Source organism: Filicampus tigris, chromosome 3 (genome assembly GCF_054856515.1).
Source record: "Filicampus tigris isolate MCC_2025a chromosome 3, RoL_Ftig_1.0, whole genome shotgun sequence".
Lineage (NCBI taxonomy): Eukaryota > Metazoa > Chordata > Actinopteri > Syngnathiformes > Syngnathidae > Filicampus > Filicampus tigris.
This window is the reverse complement of record NC_141219.1, coordinates 3,855,597-3,876,343: the sequence shown is the minus strand read 5'-3', so window position 1 is coordinate 3,876,343 and position 20,747 is coordinate 3,855,597. Positions and strand designations below refer to the sequence as shown.

The window sequence follows — 20,747 nt, the reverse complement described above, 5'->3', positions numbered from 1 at the left end:
CATCTTACAGTAACTTTTTTTTGCCATTTATCATCCTCTCTAAGGAAAGGTTTGAGTAACATTGTAATGATTGCTAACTTCCCAAATAATGACATCATTTGAAATCATTAGGATTTATCATCACATTTTAAATACATGAGTATTTTATGCAAAGCACGTATCAGTTTGAGATCATTTCATTATATTGTCTTTAATATTAACTTGTTTTGTTTGTCATTATCTTTCTTTACATGGTTGTCCGGCCTTAGTGAGGGCAGTGGCATCTATTTTGACTTTGTTTTTACGACTTGATTTGAGTTTAAGTTACCAAATATGGTTCCTTGCACTAGAAATGATTGCGGAATTCTGGCAGTTTGTATCATTTAATTTAATCTTCAGGTTTTAAGGTTGCTGTCAAACTAGAGCCAGCCTTTTTTTCTCCCCCTTTTTTTTTTTTTTTAAGAGCGGTAATTAAAATGGGAATGACGCCCCACCATTGCCACCCGGGAAGATTTTCCACTTCTGGAATACCATCTCCACACGTCGTTGATACCTTCCTTTCAGACTTCCCCGCAGATTGCCAAGGCTGTTTACGCTGCAAAACATCTGCATCGAAATGATTCCACTTCCCGGGGCTTGAATAAAATCAAGTCTGGGGCAAAACAACAACAACAGGAAGAGGGCCATTTTTACAATAGCTGTGTTTAAATATGTGGAGCCATTGGGCGCGTCGCATAGGTGGCGAGGACTGGCGCTAAGCGGCACGCTGTTTCCACTTTCTCAGGCACCGGGAGGAATGTCAACGACCCGAATAACAATGTGTGTCTTTGAGAGGGTCGGTGGGTGGGGATTTGTGGCCTGGCTACAACGCACACAAATATCATTTTTGTGCGTGGGATTAAACCTCATCATGTTTATGCTGCATCGTGGTATTCCTTTAATCACCTATTTCTGTCTTTTTGGGCTTCAAGCCACTTTTTAAGTAAAATGGAAGGCCATAGCAGATAGATTTGAACACTCAGCCTCAGAACTGTGAGGCCAATGACAAGCCACTAATTCACCATGCAGCTTTTTAATGTTAAAGTGGAAGTCAACCCAAACATATTTTTGTCAAGAATATATTCCTAGCAGGCCCACTATAAATATTGTGGTTGTAGAATAAGAGATAATCCACCCGTTTTCAGCCATTTCTGGAGGCGTCCATTTTGCCACTTCTGTCGACTGAAAATGACATCACAGTTGCTCAGGGCTCGGGTAACGACCGATCACGGCTGACCTGTTTTCCGAAGCTGAGCCGTGATCGGTCCTTACCTGAGCCCTGAGTAGTTGTGATGTCATTTTCAGTTGACAGAAGTGACAAAATGGCCGCCCTCTGAGATTGCTAAAAACAGGTGGATTTTGCTGCTTCTTCTCATATTCCACAAAGGCAATATTAATCAGAATGCCGTGTTTCAACTAGTGGGCCTGCACAGAACATATTCTGGAAAAAAAATGTTAGGGTTGACTTCAACTCTGATGTGTGTTTTTTTTTTTTTTACATTTCTAGCCTTGTTGTGTTGCGCTAAAGCATGGCAACAGAGTCTGCTAACCTTTATTTACATTTTTTGGTCATTTCTAGCCACATATCCTCAAATGTTACAATGAAGCTGCTGTTTTCTTCAACAGGAGATATAGGGCAGCGAGAAAATGGAGCGCTTCAGCCAAGCGGAGACTGTGGAATATAATACTGCAGAGTCCAGAGTGAAAGCACACCAATTTCAGGTAAGCAAATGTGAGCATGTATGTTTATTTTGTTATTGTTATCCTCAAATGTTCCAGTGTTACCATAATGCTATTCAACAAGAGATTAAGGGCAGGGAGAAACGGAAGTGCTGCAGCTAAATAGAGACTGCAGAGTATAATACTGCAGTGTCCAGAGTGTAGGCACATCAAGTGTACGCTGTTAGCATCCACTGGTCTGTGTTTGCGCACGGAAAGAACACTTTTCTGGTCAATCATTAGCCAATAGCAGCCTCTGCTTCACTTTAGGCGTTTTTTTAACACGCACACACACACGTTGCAGTGACAGTGACAAATACTCCACTTGCCTCGTGCACTACATGCGCGTGCGAGTCTTACATAAAACAGAAGTAGCCAAAGCGGCCAGTGTGACAGCTTTGATGACAGGAACTTCAACATTTCTGGCGACTCTTGATGGATGCACAGTAGCGCGTTATAACTCACATGCTACGAAACATTTGCGCAAGCCAGAGGGAAGTGACCAAAAAGAGAATCATGTTTCCACAATAACTCCACACGCTTTTGCTCTATGAAGCCTTTCTGGGGCAGTGGCGGAGCTAGAATTTTTTTTTTTTATTTATTTTTTTTCTCCATGGGGTGGCCAAAGCTATCTCAGGGTGGGGTCCGCAAAACACAAATTTGGAAACATGTTTTCAACAATCAACATCCGTTTTTATATTCAATCAAATTTGCTAAAACATTGGCAACAGCAGTTACAAATGTACAGACAAAGTATTTTTCAGCAGCTACGATATACGATATAAATAATAATAATAATAATAATAACAATAATAATAATACGTGATGTTCTTTATGTTGTTTTTCTTTAGAAACCACTCATATATCTTGCCCCCCTTTTAATTTTTCTACACACACTATGAAAAAGATATAAGATATAACTCCTAGGCTGGAATCACTTACAGTCACACAATGTAATAAAATCTCCACTTGCAGCCTAAAAAATGAAAAGGAAAATAGACCAATGTAAATGAACCATTTGTTAATGTTAAACTTGTAATAGTGGGCTTTTGATTAATTCGCCGCAGAATTACCAATTTTTTCCATAATATTATTCTCCTAAATGATCTTCCTCTTAATATTGCATTTGTGTCATCGCAACTGTTGCAAGGATATCAAGTCATAAAGTTTACGACTTTTGGCGCAAAACAAAATACAAGGTATTGTTGTTTGGTGCTCCAACACTATTTTTCACCCGCGACCGTCAACGCTGAAACTTTTACCGCTGCGCACTCATCACCCGGCCGATGACTTTTCGCAGGAAGCCGTACGCGTTTGAGTTTCGCACCCTGCCGAAAAGACTTTTAAGACGTTTCCCAGATGACACTTGGGCACGTTGACATCGTGCGGACACGACGGTGCAACATTCCTTATGGCTGCGGTGAAGTGTTCACTTGATGGCCTCTCCAAACGCGTGGCGCAGCGCGGCTGAGCAATGCCGCCTGTGATGGCCGGTGCTGACCATTCTGAAAAGGCTTTGAAGCAATTCGGTTGCAATGAATGCTATTATTACCCAGTTTTTATTTAGAAAAATAAATCTCATTTTAGGGGTCTGAACAAGCCTCCAAAATTCATCAAATTTTGAAAACCAGTTTGAAACTGTTTTATGGGGTTTTGAACAAGACTGCAGATGTAATTTCACCAATCACCACTAGATGGTAGACATGTCTTAGTTGCACTTACATTGGGTCTTCAACTGCCCAATACTGTGAGTTAGCCTATTTATTTGTTTATTTATTTTTGCGGCTTTGGAATGATATGCAGTAGCTGAATATTTTTTTTTTCAGAAAAAAATGTAAAAAAATCAATTCTTATTCTTCCAGTGCTGCTATTTTTCAGACGGATGTTTGCAATCAAAACATAACACAACAACGTTGGTTTCTTGTTCAGTCGTTTTGTGCCGCCTATGAATGGACATTTTTATTCAAGACAGACCTTTGCACTGAAAAAAGAATGACCGTTGTTGGTGATTTTGTTGTTGGGTTAGGGTGGTGGATCTTTTATACATGCATTGAAAAATGCATCATCAAAAGTGAAATATATTAAGAGCATGCATTTTGCACGTATTCAAAAGAGCATTTTCTGTCCTGCATTTGTTTAGGAAGTACGTAGTCCTATGTGAAAATTGCGGGCCCCTGCAGCATTTAAGTTGCCCATCCCTGTACTATACGAATGGGCGACACTAAATTGCCAGGCTTTTTTTCGTATGCCATTGACCGTTGGTGGAGCATGGCGTCGAAGCGTAGCAGTCATTTCGAGGAGTCGCCATGACAAGGGCACCTGGACTGTTACAAAAGAATTAGCGGCCGGCACCCGACACCAGTTTCATCGACTGACGTTGTTAGGTGGACTTGTCTACCACGAAAAAGTTTCAAGGACCCATGCCCGAAATTGAACAGGAAGTCAACCATTTTGCTTTGAAGTATCCAAAATCCAATAGCGACTATAGTGATGACAAAAACGATTAACTCCTTCACTGCCATTGACGTATTAATTTGTCTTTTCACAGTCCAGCCATTCAGTTCCAGGAAGTTATTTTGTATTTTTTTTTCAAATTGTTTCGAACTTTAGGGTAAAAGAGAATCTGAAAATGTCTGGCAGCGAATGAGTTAAAGGCTGAGTATAAAAATATTCAGCAGTGGGCTGGGAAAAATGTCCACTCTGCTGATGATGTGAGTCATCATAAACTGGCTAATAATCATCCATTTGTTTACATAGAGACTCCATTGACTGCTGAGTATGAATGGGGATGTCTCTCATACAAATAGTATGTAAAGCTCGTAAATGTGCCTTTGTTTGGACCAATGACGTGCCCTTTTACCGAGCTATTGTTACAGACATTTGTCATCTATTGCGCAAGCAATGTCACAATCGAATAAAAAATCTGCTTCGGAGTTTGAAAAAAACAAAACAAACCATTCCACGTTTCAATATGTGCCGTACACGACATCACGTCAGATGTTCGGCGGGCTTTGCTTTTTTGCAACAGGCCTCATGAGATTGTTAAATGAAGATTGTAAAAATGTTACAATATGAAAGTTAAAGCAGACTGTTTTTTTTCATTGTTTCTTTTACATTTTACAGTGGCTTTAAGTATTTTTAATTCAAACAAATGAGCCGAGCATTTGACCCAGGAACAGACTATTGCCGTTTTCAAATGTTACTCAAATCATAAATGTTTTTATGGTGACTACAGTTTGACCCTAGACCAGATTATTTTGATATCCATGTCAAGTTACTCCTAACATTGTCTTTATAGCTAATAAAGGTTTGCCACAGTTTGAGCCTGTAGATCAATTTATTACTATTGACATCTTTTTATTATTATTTTTTTGTGAGGGGGAAAAAACAAACATTTTATTATGCAATGTGTTGGACTTTTAAAAGCCTGCTCTTGTTAAAATCCAAAAAAACATTGTACAATGTTTTCACAAGGTAAAGCACACTCTAGTTTTTACTGCGGCCCGTGTCAGTAAAGCTGCAATCGGCCTCCACGCGCACTTTGTCTTGTTTGGGGAAAAACGGGCATCATCCCTCCCACGGAGCACCGCCAGAGTGTTCATTTACACTCTTCAAATAAATCAATTAAAAGTACACTTTCATATCTCCCTCTTGATTTAATGCGGAACCCGACACACGTGCAATACAATACGTTGGCGTTAACCTCAGCGTTATGTCAACACGACCGGGAATGACTTCACAAACAAAAATGCTTACGAGCGCTCTTCCATTATGTATGATATCACGGGCAAAGTATGTAATGGAAACGACTTTTGGTCATGGAGCTCTGCGGAGGCACATGGCCGCTTTTGTCCGGGCGGGATTATCAGGAGCAAACGCTCACAAAAGGAAATGCTTGTGGAGCTACAGTAACAGAAGGATAAAATCAGCCATGTGATGATTGGGGTGACACATTTGTTTGGCTCTAATGAAAATAAGCCCCATTGAGGCGCATTCAGTCGAAGGGCCGAACCCCCCCCCCCCCCCCTCGATATCCCCCCCACCACCACCCTGCCCCACATCCTGTCTCTTTATCCTTCATGCAAGCGGCAGACAGATAGCGGCTCTTAGGATATTGTGGCAGCCAGCGAGTGTGAATGTGTGTGCGTGCGTGTGTGTGCGCGTACGCTGGTGGAGGCTACTGCCTTGGCCACATATCGCTGGCTTAATTTATCTGAAGAAATTTGAAGTAACTGCAATAAATGAAAATATAACATCAGAATTAGTGCGCCGTTGTTCAGATTTTCCGCAGAAAATGAATGCGGAAAGTGATTGATTTGAGCGATATCCCCCCCCAAAAGGCTTTTTTTCCCCTCCATTTAATAGGGTCAGTAAAAAATAAAATCATTACTAAATAATGTGCATATTTGTCTTTTGAACTCATTCACTACCAGACATTTTCAGGCCCTCTTTTACCTTGAAAAAATTTGAAAAAAATATAAATTAAGTTTCTGGGATTGAATGGCTGGACTGTGAAAAGACAAATAAATATCTCCTTGGAAATGGATGAGTTAAATAAATATTGATTGATTAACTCATTCAATCCCAAAGACGAAAATGTCTTGACAGATAAATATGTCCTTGGCGCGGAATGAGTTTATAATAAGTGCTCCTCTGTATAACATCGAAGCCTTATTAACATCAAAGAAAACAGAAAAAAAGAACTTTAGATCAACTTACAACAAATCATACCTTTATGTTAATAAAGTGTTTTTAGTCTGTCACAGAAATGATTTGAAGTGCATCAATTTGTTTGAAAGTTAAATCATAAATAAATAAATGAGAGCGCAACTGGCACCTACTGTAGTGGATGTGCAATTACACTTTTTTTTCTTGTATGGTAAAAAAAAAAAAAAAAAAAAGAAGCAAGTTCTCCAGGTTTTCCTTTTCTCTTTTGTGACCGGGCCTCCTTGACTCGTTTCAAAGCTAGCTTTTAAGGATCACTTTGCTTAACATTGCGCTACAGTTCACAAACATCTTTTGTTTCTAAGTAAGGGAAAGCGACTAACAGTGCACAGACAGTCCATATCGGCATTCAGAGCCAGCAGTATGGCGATAATGATAAAACATCAGACTTGATTATAAAGCCAGAGCCTGATACAAGTGTTTGATCCCACATTGGGCGGCTGTGACTCACCACATGAACACACACACGCGCGCACACACATTCACTCGCTCCCAACACATGGTGAGAACATCCCCGGCCGAAAAACCTGCCTGGGCGCATTAGCCAGGATGACTTCAGACTCTGTGGACGCATCCAAAAATCCAGCCAGCAAAGCTCCGGGATCAGACGGGCTTGAGATCACAGTTGAAACACACGTACAAAGTGGCAAACATGTCGGATGGGTAGCGAGCAGCTGTTGTTTCATGGCTAGCGAAGTGGCTCGCACACACCATGGAAGAGTGCAGCTGGCCTTAAACGCGCACCTCGGACTGCTGCTCATGTATTGAATATGATCTGATGCGTTGTTTACACGTGACCGCGGATTTGGTCCTTGTTAAACTCTGCCTCACACAACAATGTTGTCGTTCAATCCCAAAAGCCAAAGCTGATGATTTATGCGCTCACAACGTAGTGACACCCCAGTCCGCTAGGTGGCAGTGATGGAGAATTACAACTTTGAGGTGGATTTTTTTTCTTAAAGCAGAAGTGAACACAAATGTATTTTTTTTTTTTTTTTTTTTAAGAATATGTTCTATGCAGGCCCACTAGTTGAAACACAGAATTCTGATTAATATTGTCTTTCTGGAATATAAATTAAGCAACAAAATGCACCCATTTTAGCCATCTCTCGGGGTGGCCATTTTGTCACTCCTGTCGACTGAAAGTGCCATCGCACACCCTCAGGGCTCAGATAACGACCAATCGGAGCTCGACTTCAGAAAACAGGTGAGCCGTGATTGGTCGTTATCTGAGCCCTGAGCGTCTGTGATGTCATTTTTAGTCGACGAAAGTGACAAAATGGCCGCCCCCTAAGATGACTAAAAATGAGTGAAATTTGCTGCTGTCAGTGACGGACAGACGGACCGGTCCGTCGGTGAGACGCAATGCCCATCTCTGGTGAGAAGTTATGAACAAACAATGGTCACTAGAAAAGCGATATATCCCATGATGCATTGGACCAATACAGAAAAATGACTCCAATTCCAAATACAAGCAGAGCCGCACATTGTGTCCAATAATGGACACAAAGTGCTTTGTATGTACTGTATTGGTTTTATGGAATACACAGCTAAAACCAATATAATGTTATTATTGACAGCTTGCCCAAGTCATGTTAGAATTTTTCTTTTTTTTTTTTCTTTTCATTTGACTGACAAGTGAACAACATAGTCCACTTGATAAAAATTAGGAAAGAGTGAATGATTCTGAATACGATTGACTCTACCTCTTGACCTCCCGTGTTCTACAGTACAATGCGGTTTTAAAAAGCTTGACAAAACATGTACAATGACAATAAAGCACTTTTTTTTGTTTTTGTTTTTTTTTTTGCAGATGACATTGCCCGCCCTAACCATCTGGCCCCACCCCTTAAAAGTCAGGCATCATGTTGTTGACCGGCTTGTGTATTGCACGTCTCTCACTTGTCAAGGCGGAACCCACCCACTGTGGCGATGCCCCCCCCCCCCCCTCCTCAGCGCCCGCGACAGTGACAGTAATTTTAACGCAGCCGGGGCGGGGCGGTCCCGGAGGTGGGCCATTAAAGTTCAGGTGAGGTTAATTGCAGAGCATTGTGAGGCCTGCTGCAGCGCACCAGGGTGGCGGGTGGTTTGTTGACGCCGCCGATTGACAATCGGGACACGACGCGACCCCCCCCCCCCCCCCCCCCCCCGCCAGCTAGCACGGCGGGGGTTCAACTGCGGATTTACACTGCCTACTGGTGCCAATCATTCGCAGAAATGCCTCCAAATTAAAGTCCACGGGAAAACACCGCACATTCATTGCACGGCACACAGCATGTGATTCGCTCACAGCGCTCACTCAAAGTTCCACCGCAATCTAGTTCTGTGACATTAGCCAAACCTCCGCTTTCAAGCAACATTTCTACCCGTCCGTCCAATATGGATGAATGGATCGGGTTAGCTGGATCCTATCCCAGCCGACTTTGGCCCAGGAGCCACCCACAATTGCTCGGCAGCCGATTGCAGTGCACGCAACCGTCCACATTTGGTAATCGCACCTAAAGTGCAATTTTGATTCTTCAAAGAACCAAACATATTTTTTGGAATGTGGGAGAAAGTCCGCACATCATCCGGAATTCAAAAGCTCAACCTCAGAAATGTGAGGCAGGTGTGCTAATCATAGTAGTCCACCATGCTGTTGCAAGAATAATATTTTATTGAACTCATTCACTGCCAAACATTTTCAGGACCTTTTTTTACCGTAACGTTTGGAAAAAAAAAAAAATCAATTCGTCAACGGCGGTGAATGAGTTCATTACCAATTGGAATGAATTTATTTATTGAAAACTTCGACGCCATGGCCCGCTCACATGCGATTCAGACTTGGGCCTCAAGCCATGATTGACTACATTTAAATGCAGTCAACGTTCGGGTTAAGGTCAAAATTCCGATGTCCCACTTTGTGAACGCAAATCGACGTCATTTCCGCTTGTTACTTTCTACCGCCAATAAAACACATTTATATTCATGTCACTCACCACAGGAATAAAGCCGTCGCTTTACTCCACGCTCCAAAATTGTGCTTTTAAGCTGCGTCATGGATTGTTTACCTCTGCTTGTGTATTTTCCGGCGAGTAGCGCGCCAGACTTACGCACACCTCACTTTTTCTATAGAGGCAGAAAACGATGTGAAAACGCTTCAGAGAAATCAATGAATTCAAGTTACGCTCGCTCCGCGACAATATTCGGGTCGGAAAAAAGAATCTTATTCTGCTTTTTAAAAACCTGAATCGGAGCATATTCCGATTTTTGTGCGCATTAACGTGGCCCTTTAAAAACCTGAATACTGCCAATATTTGGGTTCTAAAAGGGTTATCGGCTGCATGTAAACGTAAGTCATGTTAAATAAGCAGACAAATTCGGGCTTTTGCCCCTGCGTCGAATGCACGCGTTGCGCTACAAAGTGAAAGTAACCTGTGGAAGGAAAAGAAGCAGGAAAAGAGTGACTCGAAAAAGCACTCCTCTGTGTTTGAGTAAGGATGAGATTATATTGGATTAAAGGGGGATTTTTGCAATGCAAATGAATGCACCTCGGAATCGATACGCCCTGTTCTACTCAATATACAAACTAATTAAGAGGTAATACAATCAAACCTGAATAAAATAGATTGCACGGCTCGCTCAGAAAGAAATCCAATCAAAGCTTTTTATGTGAATAGATAAAATCTAAAGCGATCTCTCTTTGCAGGAATAATGACCTGGGCTTTGTGTCCATTTAATAAGGAAAACTTGTCTTAAGAGCCCGCGCTCAATGTGCATATTCTAATCAATATGAATTACATAGGGGTTTATCTATGTTATCTGCTCCAGACCGCTAAGCTAATTAATGTTTTATCGAGTGTTTTAACTCAATTATTTCGCAAAGTCAAAGAGGTTCCGCGCAATTTTCCGTGCGCAGTCGGAAAAGAAGTCGGGACATGAGCTCCGCTGACATTTTGCTTTGGAAACGTTCACTTTAGCTTGCAACCGGAACCCCCGTTTCCGTTGGAATTATACGTACGTTAGAAAATATCATATGGCGATACTTTCTTTACGCTGACACAAGCATCGATCCGTTGACGAAGCATCGCGACACTTTCGATATCTTATGTTACGTTATGTTTTGCGCATCCTAGAACATACGTTTGGAACATTTGAGGTCCTTAAAGTTGAGCTTTATGAATGGAGTCTTATTTGTTACACCCCCGTGTATCAGGAACAGTTACTGGAATGGTTTGTAAATCGGGACACTTGAATGAATGTCAAGTGGAACTGAAGTTAAAAAGTTTGGAAAAACATGCCACCGTTTTTTTTTTTTTAAATATATATTTTATAAGCAATACGTATCGGATCGTCGCCCACGTATCGGGATCCGTATCGGAAGTATGACATTTACCTTGAATACTAGTGATGGGCGATTTGTTTGCCAGTATTAAGTAAAATAGAGGCTTGCTTTCGCCAATGCCGAAACTTTTAATGTGGCTGATTACTTTCAACTGGTAATATGCGGTATAATGAGAGCATTTTGGAACGAAGCTGGCCAACGCTGGTAGAGATACATTTTGCAGAGGCCGTTCCCCTCCTCCATCCATGCTCCCTCCCGCCCTCTTCTCGCGCTTCATTCCAGCTGATTGCTCATTTTCTAATGCTAATGCTGCTACAGGCCACTGCTCGGGTTTCTCCCCTGTCAGCTGGCCACTGGGACTGTGGGACGGATCTAATGGGCTCTGACAGGAGGGAACTGATCTCATTCAAAGGGGATTTGATATGTGGCGTGAATGCGGCCACGCTCGATGGACATATTAATGGCCGTTATCAGTCACAGATTTCGTGGCCTTTCATAAAGCGTGCCGCGTTTGATGGGGTTTTTTTTTTTTTTCCACCCATTTTGTTTTTGCTTCCCAAAGCGTCGTGACTTATAGATGTGCGGCGAATTTTTTTTTTCTTGCTGCCTTTTAGCCAACACGTCAAACGGAGGCAGTAAATAATAACACGGTGGGTGTTGTTTACAATTCAATTAGACTCGCATGCCGGCAGAGAATAAGACAAAGGTCCCTCCCGGTCACAAGAGACGCCAGTGTGGGTTCAGCCAGTCAATATTTAGCCTCCCTCAATGCGATTTATGACTCAAGTGTCTCCCTGCGCATTCAAAGTATTGTCTGTCTTAAGAAAAAGTGAAGGGAAGGGGGGGGGGGGGGGAAGACGGACAACAATGAGCCATTAAAGTGCAGGTGAGGTTAACGGCGCGGTCGTTAAACCTGTTGCTGCGCTTTTGTGCCACAGTCACGATAGTTTCCCTACTTGTTTCGGGACTTTGAACGATGGCTCCCATGTTCATGCGGTGCTGTCACTTTTAGACTTTTTCAGCAGTATTTAGTTTGGATCCCTTGGAGCTCGGGCTCTGCCGTTTTAGGGCACATTTACACGACAACAACCTAGTAAAAACAGCAGTGGCGTGGCGCGGGCTGCCAGCTTCCAATCACTGCCGCTGGATCTATCTGAGCACTATATTGTAATTGTAGGTTTAAAAGATCATAAAAACATATATCTTCTCTCTAATGTTTCCAAAGCTAGTCACGACTGACATTAAAATGATATAACGAGCGCGGTAAGCATTCATCACAGGGAGAGGGGGTGCTTGCGGTTGAGTTGACTTCCATATTGTACACCACATAAAGTACAGGGGGTCCTCAGTTTATGAAACACATACACAAAACTTTGAGGTTCCAGCGTAAGGAGACGTTATCGGTCACGCAGCACGAGAAGGCGGGCTCAGTTTACGCCGTACATACTGATTTTCATTTGATTGTTTTTAGATTTCTGGCCTAAAAGTGTTTTCCATACAAATATTGACAGTTTTGTTTTTTTTTTTTATGACTTCACTACGGCTTTCGCAGAGGTTTGTGACTGATGACAAACAACCGCTGCAGGAATAGTACACACAGGTACAACTAACTCTGTAGTATGCACGCCACACCAGTAGTTTTGTCTTTTCGATACTGTTTCCTTTACGCCAGGGGTGTCAAATTAATTTTTGACACGGGGCACATCATAGTTTTGGTGTCACTCGGAGGGCCGTTAGGACTGCGAACACATATGAAGGTATGATGGCCTCGTATTAACACGTGTACACAACACATTGATGGATAAGTAGTTTTGAAATCACAAAGCCAGAAAATAGTTGGTCAACTATGTTTTCAATTTGTTTTAAGTGGGGATTGGTAACAAATGCTTGCAGTATCTCATATATAGTATAAAAAGTGAAAGAAACATGTCAAGTCAACATGCGTGATTTGCCGTCGGGGGCCACATAAAATGATGTCGCGGGCCGGATCTGGCCCCCGGGCCTTGACTTTGACACCTGTGCTTTACGCTATTGTTAAATGAACAACTTGTTTTATGTAGGGGACACATTTGACATCATACAAAAACAATATGTGTGTTTTTTTTTTTTTTTTAAGTGTTGTTACACTGCCAACTAGGGGCTGGCATTTGTACTGCAGCAGTGTTGGCAACTTCGGAATCTGCTGGTACATTTTGTGTCCAGCGCAATTCTGTAACTACAAAGAAAGTTATTTCTTCTGTAGAATCCATTTGTTTTATTTTGTCACGTTGCACAAGAACAATGAAAGCAAAAAAATGTGGATGAGCTTAGGGAAAATACAAAATGTTGCTGTGCGAATCAAGGATTTTTCCTCACTATTTTTAACATTGCAAAATAGCCCCCCCCCCAACTTTTTCCTTAATATTTTGGCGACCAGTGCGGGATATCGTCTGCCTTTTGCGAAAATTTAATGGGAAAAAAAACGGTGTGTTTGAATTAGCTCAATTCTATTTCGTCAACTCGCACAAAATAAAATCATCTGGATCCAGACACATTTTTTGATAGTCTACTTAAAAAAATGTATCTGGATCCAGATGACTTTATTTTGTGCAACCGATGGACCAAATAACATTGACTATCAAATCGGATGCATTATTTATTTATTTATTTATTTATTAATGATCAATTCAACCAATGTTCCAACCAATTCAATGTTGATGCAAATTCGGATTGTACAGCCTTGGTGGAGGTCAACTCTGCAGCATACTGGAAAAACATGATGTGTTCAACTTACTCAATTTCATTTCGTCAAACGGTTCCACGAAATCGGATCATCCGGATCTGCATACGTTTTATTTTTAAGTAGACTACTTAACAACGCAGTTGCTTTTACTTGGTACAACCACTTGATGCAATAAAATTGAAACATGCCATTTTTTTCAGTGTAGTAGCTGTTTACTTTTTCTTTTATGTTGGTTTTTTTTTTTTTTTTTTTAAAAAGTCCATCAGCTCCTATTTAGCCTTCTGTGTGTGTTAACTCTCTCACTTTGTTGGCTTTTTGGCGTCATCTACGTTTGTTTATTGTTGTGAGCGCTTCTTCCTTTCACTCGGTTGATTTATGTCATTAATTTGCCTTCTGTATACACAAGATTAAACACTCGCAGGCTGTTCCCCGCCCGCCTTTAAATGTATAAATAGCATCACGGTTTCAAATTATAAATACTTAAATGGCCATCTTTATGCTGCAAAAAGTTCACGTGGAAGAAAGCTCCCGTCAACATGTGGAGGCTTTTGGAATAAACACGTTTTGTTGGGGAGGGCAAACCCTTTTCTGCGCAGAATGCAGCATGCACCACAATTAAACGTTTCAGGCAGGATGCTCATCAGAGTGCGGTTGCCCCCAAAAAAAAAAAAAAAACCTCCATACAAAACAAACAAATCTAGCCTTCTTGCTCTATAAATGGGAGAAGCAGATGGAGAAAGTCATATTTGGCCATATAAATGCATATGGCAGAGAGAAGGACGCACAATACGCAGAGGTTGCCGCAACCCGATCCGCTACCTGCCCAAGACATACGCCTCCGTCTCACGCAACGGTTGGTAGGAAAAATAAACTCCCCATGCAGCAATCAAAAGGATCAAACAGAGCACATTGATCAACAATCAAAGGAAATACATGGACTTGTCACATTGGGAAATCATCACGGAAAAGAAAAGAGCCGACGCGAGCAGTGCAGCAGATTAGCGTAGCGTCTATGCAGCAGCATCTTGGGAGGTGTTTTGTTGACAGCTGCGCAGGAAGTTGCACCCACCAACCACACGCGCGACGAGGTGTCACCAGATGTTTTATTTATTTATTTTTTTATTTATTTAACTTTTAATCATGCAGCACCTTCAAGTGGCTCTCCCGCATCCTGATAACGCTTTAATGCCACCGCATGGCAACAAGATCCGCGCAGCAGACTGTTTTGGTCCAACAAGCACACAATGTGTTCTCATGAGACTATACCGAGCGGAAAACGGGATCAGGAAAAACTATACGAACGTGAGGGCTCGGCATATGCTGAAAAAAAGTTTTTGTTGAATTGACTCAAAATCATCTGGGTCCAGAAACATGTTTTAAGTAGACCACACATCTACTTAAAAATGTAGCAGCAGATTAGACAGTTTCTGTGGTTAAAGTGGAAGTCAATCCACATTTATTTTTTAGACTGATGTTCTATGCGGCCCCACTAGTCTAAACACAGCATTTTGATTCATATTGGAATATGAAAAATCCACTCGTTTTTAGCTAGCTCAGGTGGCGGCCATTTTGTCACTTCTGTCGACTGAAAATGACAATGAAGTCGCTCAGGGCTCAGCTTCAGAAAACAGGCGAGCCGTGATTGGTCGTTACCTGACCCCTGGGTAGTTGTGATTTCATTTTCAGTTGACAGAAGTGACAAAATGGCCGCCCCCTGAGAGGGTGAATTTTGCTGCTTAAAGGGGGGAAACCAATCCAAACACATTTTTTTTCAAGAATATGTTCCCAGCAGGCCCACTAGTTGATACACGGCATTCTGATTAATATTGCGTTTGTGGAATATGAGTTAAGCAGCAAAATCCACACGTCTTTAGTCATCTCAAGGGGCGGCCATTTTGTCATTTCTGTCGACTGAAAATGACATCACAACCACTCAGGGCTCAGGTAATGACCAATCACAGCTCACCTGTTTTCTCAAGCCGAGCCGTGATTGGTCATTAACATGAGCAATTGTGATGTCATTTCCAGTCGACAGAAATGACAAAAATGGCCGCCCCCTGAGATGGCTAAAAATGGGTGGATTTTGCTGCTTGACTCATATTCCACAAACGCAATATTAATCAGAATGCCGTGTTTCAACCAGTGGGCCTGCTGGGAAGATATTCTTGAAAAACATTTGTTTTTTTGTTGATTTCCTGCTTTAAGTCATATTGCGCATGCGCAATATTAAGATTAGAAAATTAGAGTGAAGGCTCATAGAACATATTATTGTAAAGATTTTTTTTTCGGGGGGGGGGGGGGGGGGGGGGTTGACTTCAACTTTAAGAATGGTACAAATATCATCTTTATGCCAAAACTGCAAACATATGAAGGTTGCATTTCAGGAAGAGCCCAAAGTGTATTTAACACGTTTCACTTCTTTTGTCATGTAATCAAACAGATGTTAGAGCAGGCGTAAAGCGTAACCGACGACATCCCACAAAGTGCTCTTCTTGCGTAGAGCGAGGCGCGTCGGTGGCCGGGCCGGACATTTTTTAGCCGCCAACGGGCCGGAAAATCCTGCCGACATGAGCGAGCATTGTGAGAGCGACTTTAGCTTTCACAGTCCAGAGATCAAAACGGCAGCGGCCATGTTTCCAGGGAACGGACGTCCTCCCGCCTCGGATCGGCGCGAACACAGATATAATGGTGACAGGAAGCCGAGGCAGTCGCTTGTACAGCCAATTATGGGCAGAGCCGCGGGGGCGGCTTTTCCACGCTTTTCTTGTGTGGCGCTATACGGCCAGGCGTATGATTAACTTCCCCCCCCCCTCCTCCTGAGCCTTTGAAGGTGGAAGAAAAAAACCTAGTCTAGCGAAGCAAAACTAACAACGTTAAACACCCTAAAGTTGGAAGATTTTGACTAATATGCCTCAAAAGTCGTCGCCCCCCCCAAAAAAATGGTGCCGTCCTATTTTACACCACACAGGACGGATCTTGGAGTCTTATATCCGGATTATTTCAACGTATATAATTGTGTGATTTGTTTAGGAATCCCAACAATTTGGAGGTCAAACGGCAGATCCAGATCGTGTTGCCTCCCAAAGCCTTGAGTGAAATTTTTCTTTTTTTTTTCTTTTAAAGGCTCTTCCCGAGGTTGTGTTGAAGCGTTTGGTGTCGGGAACGGGCACGCAAATCGCGGGCCCGTCCCGAAGCCGTGCGTCCAAAAAGTTGTAAGGACTTCCAAACCCGGGGGATGCCTTTGCTTCAGGCCGACTAATTACAGGCCTTTTGTCGTCAACGGAGGTTGAAGGGCCATCTTAATTAACTCTCCGGGTTCAGCGCCACATTATCAGCTTCCCGTTCCCAAAGAATTGAAATGATTTTCTGCGGAAAATACATAAAACAGAGAGAGAGAGAGAGCGAGAGAGAGCGAGCGAGCAACTGCCTGGTGTTCAACCTTGTTTGAATCCAAACAAGCTGCCGCCCCCTCCCCTTGTGGCATTGTACCCGCAGCCCACCTCTACTGTACCCGTTTAAAAACAACCCCCCCCCCTCCCAAAAAAAAAAAAGCCCCTTTGACCACATCTGCCCCTCATGTGTGCAGCCTTTTTCTCCCACCGCCTCGCTCAAGAGATTGGCTTTCTCTCGCAGGTCGTTTCATTCAAACCGGTGAATATAACTGTCCCCCGATCGTTCCCTCTGTGCATTCATGCTCGACTTGGCTCGCATAAAGAGTCTCCCAAACAAGAAGGAGCACCCAATCTGGCCGCCTCTATACAAAACATCCCCACCCCCCCCACCCCCTCACTCACCCCCACCCCGCCCCATCATACAACTCTACATTTCCATTTAATGACACCCTACATATTAACCCTGGTCAGCATCCAATTACACAGAATAAGTGAATGATCTGTGCCAGCCAGTTGAACATGTTCATGAAATGCGCGAGGGTGGGGGGGGGGGGGGGGGGTGGGATCTTATTCATCAAACCGGCATTCATTAAAGTTCTTTGGAATCCATTAACTCTAAATACAGGTGATTCCCAGGCTCCCTCTTTTTTTCTTTTTTGGAAATTTATTTCAAACACGGGACCACCGACATTCCCACTTGCCCGATGACACCGGCCAACTAGACCAAGCAAACTGTCCGGGCGACCCCAATTGTAATGAACAAAATTGAATAGAACCGTTAAACCGGCTTTCTTCGACCGTTTATGTTTGATTTTTGACGGCGCGCAAGTCAGCAAAAACACAGCAGCCATCTTTCACTTAATGGCATGTAAATAACACCAGGTGGTGAATATTAAGTGTAAAGCTGTTTTCTGAGTGTGTGCGTGTGTGTGTGTGTGTGTGTGCGCGTGTGGTGAGGGTTCCGGGGTTAATCGGGATGAAAGGTGGCCAGGTCCATACATATTAAGGATGTCACGCGATGTGATTTGCATTCTAGCGAACATTCAATGACTTTTAACCGGATTCTTTTTCCCTGTTTTCACTTTTCCCCAAATGTAGGTTGTCAACCACTTTTAAAACGTAAAAGACACCAAAACGCCTTACTTTGATAACAAGACGGGGTCGATCGACTAGTCTTGCAGCTTTGAGTATAAATCAGTTTGCTTCACGTAAATTCACAAAAGGCCCGTGAAACAATAAAGAACGCAATGATGTAATACCACAAATCGTGATTCCATTTTCAAAATATTTGAAATGTAACAAGTTTCCTATATAGTATTTTTATTTTTTCCTTGCTTTAAATAATTTGTCAAATGAAGCATGAGAAGGGACAGAGTGGGCGGCTTCTGTCAAAGTAGTGAATGATTTATGGCCCTTACGGGATTTCAAACCATAAAACTGTCAAAAATCACAAGTGTTAATTAATAAACACCATAAAGTAGTAAAATAAACACATGTAAGGCATAAAAACACATCTGGAAGCCATAAAAGTGTTTAAAAACGGGTATATTGGCCCTCATAATAAAACTACAAAGTTGTGCATTCTTTGTAGTTTCATCCGGGGGCAATTAGTGGCATTAAAGCATAGAAATGGAAATATGAATAGTTTAATGGTGAATTTACTCGATTTTGTCTGTCAGCATCCAAGTCTGACAGCGCTTGGTCCAAACAACCAAACGATGGTCATTTCTGTTTTGTCTTCAAAAAAGGCGGACAACCGTTAAAACCACGACGCACTCAATCTCGTTTTGGTTGGTTGTTTTGATGCAGCGGTGACATTATTCACCAGACGGCAACGTGACCCAAACAGCGCAAAAAAGAAAGAAAATTTGCCTTTGGTCGATTATTTCGTTGTCGTAACGACGCTTGTCGTCAAGCCCGTTTACGACATTTTCAATGGTACAACATTTGTAAGGAAAGCGAATTTGTCAGATGAGCAGCAGCAAGGGTTGCGCATACGCCAAATTTGACAAATCTCTGCCGGTGCCAAGCGGCTCATTTTGCCGTTGCCATCGACTCGTGTTTGACAGTTGGGTGATGGAAATTTGAAGTCATTTAACAATGTCGGAATTCAACAATCAGAAGACTCATCAGTGCGTTGGAGTGCCTTCCGCAGCCACACCAGCCTGGCACCTCCTCCTCACGCCGGTCACTCACCGCTGTGGAATGTCAGCCGCATTTCGGACGTACATCATACTCGGACCTCTTTTTCAGCGTTGACGGAGTGAGGAAACGGTCTTCCTGGGTCGCCTGCTTTGCGGCCTGTCTCTGTTTGTCATTTGACATTTACTTTATTTTCATTTGTACATTTTCAATTTACATTTGAGCCCCTATCCCACTATTATACTATTGAATTGTTGGCGAAGGTAGAAAAATTCCCGTCAGAGTTCGTCAGGGTTGGTTCAAGGTCGCAAAACCTTCGGCTAACGTTCGCTAACAGTTTTTGTGATTTTTCGCTGCCTTTGAAAACATTCGCGCAATTGTTCGCCGTTCAGCGGGGTAGGGGCTTTAACTCATTTACTGCCAGACATTTTCAGATCCTCTTTTACCCAAACGATTGAAAAGAATTGAAAATTTAAAGCTCCGTTGGTCATTTTCATTTTTTAAGATTCACTTTCAATTCAAACTGTACATTTTTCAATGACATTTTTCACAATGTTGATCATTTGTCCAACTACTACTTACCCAACCCTTGATGAGGTCGAATGCCACATACAGTACATGAAATACCACAAAACCAAAGAATAATTCCATTCTTTCACACTACCACGATTTGAACTTCCAAACTTTATAAGGACTTAAGAGTCATACTTTTTTTCAGACAATTCCAGATTGTCCAACCTCGGAGTTGACTTCAGACATTCTACTCTTTTTTTTTTTTTTTTTTTTTTTTTTTTTCTCCCCCACTTTCCGTAGATGTCACGGCAACCGTATACGATGGAAGGATCACAAATATCAGACACACACTCACACAATCAAAGTGCGCCATTATCTCTGCATGCTGGCGCCTGTCACTCAGTGGGGGTTCGAGGCCGCGCTGTGCGGCGGCCCATCGACAGGCGTCTGCGTCAATGGCTGACAAAGCTCCAGGCACCGGGCTGTAATTGGAAGGAGCGGCCTAATCCTCACATCAAGACGTGCTCATTGACAAACAGAGCGGGCAGACGTCCCGCCAGCGCCTTATTAGCAGAGCGGGTCGCTGATGTTGCCCCCCCCCACCCCCCCAAAAAAAAACAACCAACCAAACTGGTCATAGTCAATGCCTGTGATGCACAAAAACATGAAATATTAGACCATTTTGTATCATTTTCTAACTGAAGCACTTTGACATCGTTTCTTGGCACCAAGATGGCATCAAAGCAACACTTTTGTCCTTTTGTCGCTTTGGCCTGAGCAAAAGAACGGTGAATCGGCGAGATTTTCAGCAATAAAAAAACAAACGAGGAGAGCTTTTACGTCCCAAAATCTGTGCATAAGTGAAACGCAAATAAAGGGGGGATCACTGTATATAAATTTAACATACAATGGATTAAAATGAACCCTCAAAATGCATGGCTCGGTTGTCGTACATCTGTTATAATGCTGCATGCCCCCCCCCAACTCACTCACACTTAAAAATGGACACCAAATCTTTGCAATCTTCACTCTCCAGTTGAAGGCACTTTGAACAAAGAGAAAAACCAATACATGGATTATTTTTCCCATACATCATAATATAGAACTGTATTTCAACATATCAATGATCAATTATGGTATTTAGGCTAATTTGACAACAAGCTATCATAACTTTCAAATCGTTGATGTTTGA

General features: G+C 42.4%; 1 long non-coding RNA gene across 1 annotated transcript in view; it reads left to right on the top strand.

Annotated features, from left to right (window-relative positions):
• Window positions 1-20,112, top strand: part of LOC147149596 (uncharacterized) — an 81,055-nt gene extending 60,943 nt beyond the window's left edge. Inside the window, exons 5-6 of the long non-coding RNA XR_015086135.1 lie at window positions 1,645-1,740; window positions 19,856-20,112. This is a non-coding gene — a long non-coding RNA (uncharacterized LOC147149596). The remainder of the gene's footprint in view (window positions 1-1,644; window positions 1,741-19,855) is intronic.
• The last annotated feature ends 635 nt before the right edge of the window (window positions 20,113-20,747 follow it).